General features: G+C 40.8%; 1 pseudogene; it reads left to right on the plus strand.

The window, feature by feature from the left end:
- The first annotated feature begins 4526 nt into the window (after positions 1-4526).
- Positions 4527-5241, plus strand: LOC137848223 (uncharacterized; annotated as a pseudogene).
- The last annotated feature ends 1052 nt before the right edge of the window (positions 5242-6293 follow it).

A 6293-nucleotide genomic window follows, 5' to 3' on the forward strand; every position in this document is an offset into this window, starting at 1 on the left:
GGAGGTGCAAGTTCTGCCTTTTGTGAAGGGTTACCTGTTTTTGTATCTGGGAATGTAAATCCTACCAGAATCTCTTTGGCTTCATGCAGCCATAATATCAAATTCTGTCTGGATTTCCTCATGACCCAGCGTCCGTTAATACCCATGTGTTGTAAAGTATTAGTCATAATTGGATTTACACTTTTCTCATAAAGTTGTTGAAATGTAACTAATTTTACTGTAATTGTGATCTTAAAAATTTGAATGGTATCTTTTATTGAATAGTTTGTGCAGGACGTCATTAGCTTATGGACTTTAGTATCTGGAATATAGTAAAATTTACATGATTCCATTAATTGTCTATCAGATTTCAAGCTGGGTTTAAGGCTACTGCATTTGAATTACCAAAACATATACAAATCGGAAATGTAAACAAAATAAATAAATAATGGAACAGAGCACAGCTTTAATTTCTTTCTTCAAATCTACCATGAAGGCGAAGAAAATTTCTTTTTAAACAAAAGAATCAGATCCATTCCTTATGAAAACAAATGATTTAGAAAAACAAGGTTAGAATGCCACCTGGGGGCTTATATTGCCATCACACCCCACTTAAGATCAGAGCATCTTGTGATTTATTCTGTCAGATCAAAAAAAAAAAGTTTTCTACATTTTCTTCATGAAGCATGGTAAGACTTTTAGGAACTCAAAAAGACATTATTCCATTTTATGGCATCTGCTTTCTTAGTCTTTCAGCAAAAATATAATAGAAGAAATGGGCACTGAAGAAGAAAACCAATATGCTTTGCAAAGGAAAACAAAGCTGTATGGCAGTATGTAGGATGATCTATTTCTTTTCACAAATAAATGAAAGAAAACACAAAACACACAAAAATAAGAATATTTATTCACAGGTGGCATTAGGAAACACTAACATACATAGCCATACAACAGAGAAGGCCACAGAGTTCCTGGAAGCAGAAAAGTGATCATTCAAGCTCAAATAAAATATGTAATGTGGTAAATCAAAGTATTAAAAATGGAAATACACAAATCACATTTCTAATCAATAGAATTAATATAAAAGGAAGTCTTTATTTGACTTTAAATTAGGATATCATGAACCCGGTGTAGCAAAAGTGTCTTTGCCAAAAGTTACAACTGTATACAAAAATTCTTGCTGTTAGAAGAATGTGGGTAACCTCTCCCCAGTACTAGCATTAATCTGAAATTTTGTGAACTTTTATATCTTTCCTTATGATTCAGACCAAACAGGAGAACCAAGTATAAATTTTGTAGTTAGATCTTAAACCTAAAGCCAGAGATGGAGAGGTAGTCCCATTTGCTTGCAAATTTAACTAGGTCATTACTTCATTTTGTTTCAGTTAGAAAGTCCAAAACCCATCTTCTCTTCTTCCCAGTCCCTTGGGATTCTCCTCAAAGAAATGGATGGGAGCACTGCACTACCTTACTCCATTACAGCTTATATGATGAGCTACATCACAGTCATAAGACCCAAAAACATTCAGGTACCTACTTCCACCACATAAGCTAAAGAACTTGGAATTTGGCTGTCCTACTCCATGTTGTCCATGGTGGAGCATGAAATACTTCTGCCTCTAGGGTGCCTTTTGTATTTGCCTACATCATTCATCACCTGAATAGCAAAAGAAGACAGTGTGCAAATGAGATCCCATGTATAATGGGCAAAACGTGAGTTTCTAATTTCCTTCGAGGGTAGTAGAAACTGTTAACTGGCAAGGAAGACAAAGCTTTTCTTTCCTGGATGTGGTAAAATGCAATATTATATATTTGCATTTATGAATCTGAATCCATGCACTTCTTTGGCCCATGGGAGACGCCATCTACTCTTGATGGAAATCACTGACCCCTTCCTCAAGGAAGAAACTTTTCTCCCTCAGGGGCAACACTGACTGGCACTGTAGAAACCCTCTAGAGGTACGCAGATTCAAACTAATTACCACCCATGGTTGAACTTCGATTCCCTAGCAAGTTCCTAGGCAAGTTTGAGGCATTCACCTCAAAGCTCACAGAAGGGATAACTTCTCTGCAAGAACAGTGGATATCTGAGCATTTGTATCACTCGCATGATCTTGGGAATGCCATGTAATGACCTGTAAGTTGTTTCCTAAGAGAATGGATTTAACAGAAATCAAGAATAAAGGACAGTAGAATGGATTTTTAAGGTCATGGAGGAGTATAATACACAGTGTCTGTTAAAATATCATGTGTTGGTTGGACTGATTCTAACTCTGTTTCTTTAATATGTGAAGGGTTTTGGATTGTATTTGTTTCTGGCAGAGTGTGAAATCCTTGCAGGCACTTTTCAACTGATATATTTATTAGGCATAAGGGAAAATACTGTCTGGATTAGGCATGGATTTTGGAACTGAAGCACATCTGACTATATCTCAAAGGTATATAGCCTGATTTAGAGAACTCACCTGTAAAAAATAATAAAAAAACCCTGTTACTTTCTTTGTAAATATCTCACCAAGTGCTTCTTAAAATAATATATTTGAAACTGTTTACCTGTGTCTAGCTACTCTATTCAGTAAATATAATCTACAGATAAAAATTAAATTGTGTAAGTTGAGGGAATTGTGATATGCTTCAGTAAATAGTAATCAGAGAAAAAACATTACTGCAATAATCAGTTTTTCCCTTTTCTATATAAAATTAAATTCTGATGTCCATATATGTTAGGTATAGCTACACAGTTCTGTACATTTTGTCTGTGCATGTATTTTTTTTGGACACCTATATAAAAATGCATGTTAATGCAGCAAACAGATTGATCCATTTGTTTAAATGTCTTGGTGCCTACAGCAAACTAAGCCATTATGCAGTTTATTAACAGGAGACTGCAGATGACTGTGTGAAAAGCTTCTTATTAATGATTATTCGAGAAATAAAATTATGGGAAAATGAAAGTGCCATATCCAACTATAGCACAAAAATGACAGTATTTGTATGAGAGAGTAACCAATGTTAAGCACCCAGACCCAGTGGTATGGCTGCACAATACTCTCACTACACAAAAATCACGGAAACATTGACATTATCAGTTTAATAAGGTGACTGTAAAATGGCTGTTTCTGAAGGTCTGGGATTTTTTAAAGGTTTATGTTGGTGTATTTGGTTGATATAACAAGAGAAGCCAGGAAAGCAGGAAGAGATAAATAATTAATCGGTTAAAAATGAGGTTTCTGTAACATATTAGAAATGAGAAGTGTCCACAAAACCCCCCATACAAGTGACATATTAGATATGTCAATTAAGAGATCTGAAAGAAGAAGAGAGAACCCAGTGCCAGTTTCAGTTCCTAATCACTACAGCAGAGGCCACACAGTCTCATCAGACTAAGTAAGAGGGAAGCCACCATCCTAGAAGCTGGAAAGAAAATATATTCCTCCATTCATCTACAAAGGACCAGGATCAAGAAATGGCATGCTTGTGGAAGAGGTTCAAGTGTAATTGGAACATATGCAGTAAATTTATTGCAGTGAAATATATTCTTGGTTCTCCTACAGGGGCATTTGGCCAAGGAGAATCTCCATGCTTTACTGGACTCAGAGGAGAACATGGCTACTGAGGATAAGGAAAAGGCTGAGGTTCTTAATGCCTCATTTACATCCGTTTTTATTAGTCAGACAACTTATCCTTAGGGTACTCAGCTTCCTGACCTGGAAGTCTGGGACAGGGAACAGAAGAAACCCCCCCACAGTTCTGGTGGAAACAGAGACCTGCTACTCTACCTGGACTGTCACAAGTCCATGGGGCCAGATGGGATCCACACCAGGGTGCTGAGGGAGCTGTTGGATGTGATTGCTGGACTGCTTTCCATCATCTATGAGTGATCTTGGTCAACTGGAGCAGTCCCAGATGGCTGGAGGCTTGCTAATGTGACACCCATCTATAAAAAGAATCGTAAGGAGGACCTGGACTATCACCCTGACCTCGGTGCCAGGAAAGGTGAGGGAACAGGTCATCTTGAATGCAATAACATAGCATATGTGGGACCACTGGGGGATCAGGCCCAGTCAGCATGGGTTCATGAAAGGCAAGTCCTGCCTGACCAACCTCATCTCCTTCTATGACTGGGTGACCTGCGGTGGATGAGGGAAAGGCTGTTGATGTAGTCTACATAGACGTCAGCAAAGCCTTTGACACGGTCCCACACAGTCTTCTCCTGAAGAAGCTGGCAGCCCATGGCTTGGGCAGGCACGCTCTTAGCTGGATTGAAAACTGTCTGGATGGCTGGGCCCAGAGAGTGGTGGTGAATGGTGTGAAATCCAGCTGGTGACCCGTCACCAGTGGAGTTCCCCAGGAGATGGTGTTGGGGCATGTCCTGTTTGATACCTTTATTGATGATATAGATGAGGGGATTGAGCGTACCCTTGGTTAAGTTCTCAGATGACACCAAGTTGGGGGGAACTGTTGATCTGCTGGAGGGTAGGAAGGCCCTGCAGAGGGACCTGGACAGGTTGGGTCAATGGGCAGGGGCCAATGGGATGAGGTTCAACATGGCTAAGTGCCGGGTCCTGCACTTTGGCCACAACAACCCCATGCAGCGCTACAGGCCTGGGGCAGGGTGTCTGGAAAGCTGTGCAGAGGAAAAGGACCTGGGGATGTTGGTTGATGCTCGCCTGAACATGAGCCGGCAGTGTGCCCAGGTGTATCGGGAATAGTGCAGCCAGCAGGAGCAGGGAGGTGATCGTCCCCCTGTACTCTGCTCTGGTGAGGCCGCACCTCAAGTTCTGTGTTCACCTTTGGGCCGCTCACTACCAGAAGGACATCAAGGCCCTGGAGCGTGTCTAGAGAAGGGCTACAAAGCTGGTGAAGGGCCTGGAACACAAGTCCTATGGGGAGTTGCTGAGGGCACTGGGTTTTTTTAGTCTGGAGAAGAGGAGGCTCAGGGGAGACGTTATTGCTCTCTACAGGTACCTGACAGGAAGGTGTGGGGAGCTGGGGGTCGGCCTCTTCTTGTAGGTAACTAGTGATAAGAACAGAGGGAATGGCCTCAAGTTGCGCCAGGGGAGGTTTAGTTTGGAAATGAGGAGACATTTCTCCTCAGAAAGAGCAGTCAGGCATTGGAATGGCTTGCCCAGAGAGGTGGTAGCATCAATGTCCTTGGGGGTGTTCAGGGAAAGGTTGGACCTGGTACCTAGGGATATGGTTTTGTGGGGTAGTAGGGTGATGGTTGAACTAGATGATCTTGGAGGTCTTTTCCAACCTTAATGATTCTATGATTCTATGGCAGACATCTTTATACTGATCATCATTCTCATATTGTTTAACACAACCTTCCACCAAAAGGCAACATTTGACAGCAATAAGCCATTAAACTTAAGAAGACAGTGCACCTCAGCCTGGCAACTAGGATACAGTAGTGGAGAACACTCATTATCTAGACATCACTACAAACACAGTATTTATACAAACTACTCTGGGAAATAGAGAAAATGTTTCTGCTTCCAGAAATTGTACAATATGTTATATGTCTGGAATACCATGCAGAACCGCCAGAAAATCCTCAACCAATACCAACACATTTTTTTTTTTTTTAGATTGAAAGAGAGTTTTAAAAAAAGGTACACTGAAACTTCTACAACATACAAAGATAGAGAAATGGAAAATGGATTAAAAGAGCTGGAAGCAGGCTGTGTTGTTCATTTAATAGAGGGTTTCAAAGATTCTCAGAAGCAGAGTTCTGAAGTCAGATTTAATTAGCAAGACAAAAGGCACTCTCCTGAAGTCCACCAAAGCCTTGCAAGGCTTTTGGATCTATTTGTACTGCACAGGAACCTGGAGTGCTCCCATCTTGTGGTTTGAAGAATGTATTCCATTGCAGTCTTTGCAAAGACTGTGCAACATCTACAATCTTCTAGACTGGCTACCATGAAGTTCAAAGCTCTGTATTTGTCCACACAACGTTGCACAGCACGGGTTTCTTCTCTGTGTTTTTTCGATCTTGCCCCTTCAAGATGTGTGAATAGTGATACAGCAACATAAGTTAAAATAGGGAGGTAAGTTAAAATGGCAGAAAGTAAAAGTGAAGATGAGGAATGTATTTTCCTCACTGCATTAAAGATGAAAGAAGATCCTCACACATGTTGCTATTCTGAATAAGCTTCATTCCCCTGCTTCTACTTTTTCAAGTACTTCTCTCTCTCTCTCTCTCTCTCTCTCTCTCTCTCTCTCTTTTTGGGGGGTTGGGGTGGCAGGGAGGAGTGTGGAGGGAGTGTTGGGTATGGATATTTGAGGATTACAGCTCATACAACTGTATGTAG

Source organism: Anas acuta, chromosome Z, assembly GCF_963932015.1.
Source record: "Anas acuta chromosome Z, bAnaAcu1.1, whole genome shotgun sequence".
In the NCBI taxonomy this organism is placed as follows: domain Eukaryota; kingdom Metazoa; phylum Chordata; class Aves; order Anseriformes; family Anatidae; genus Anas; species Anas acuta.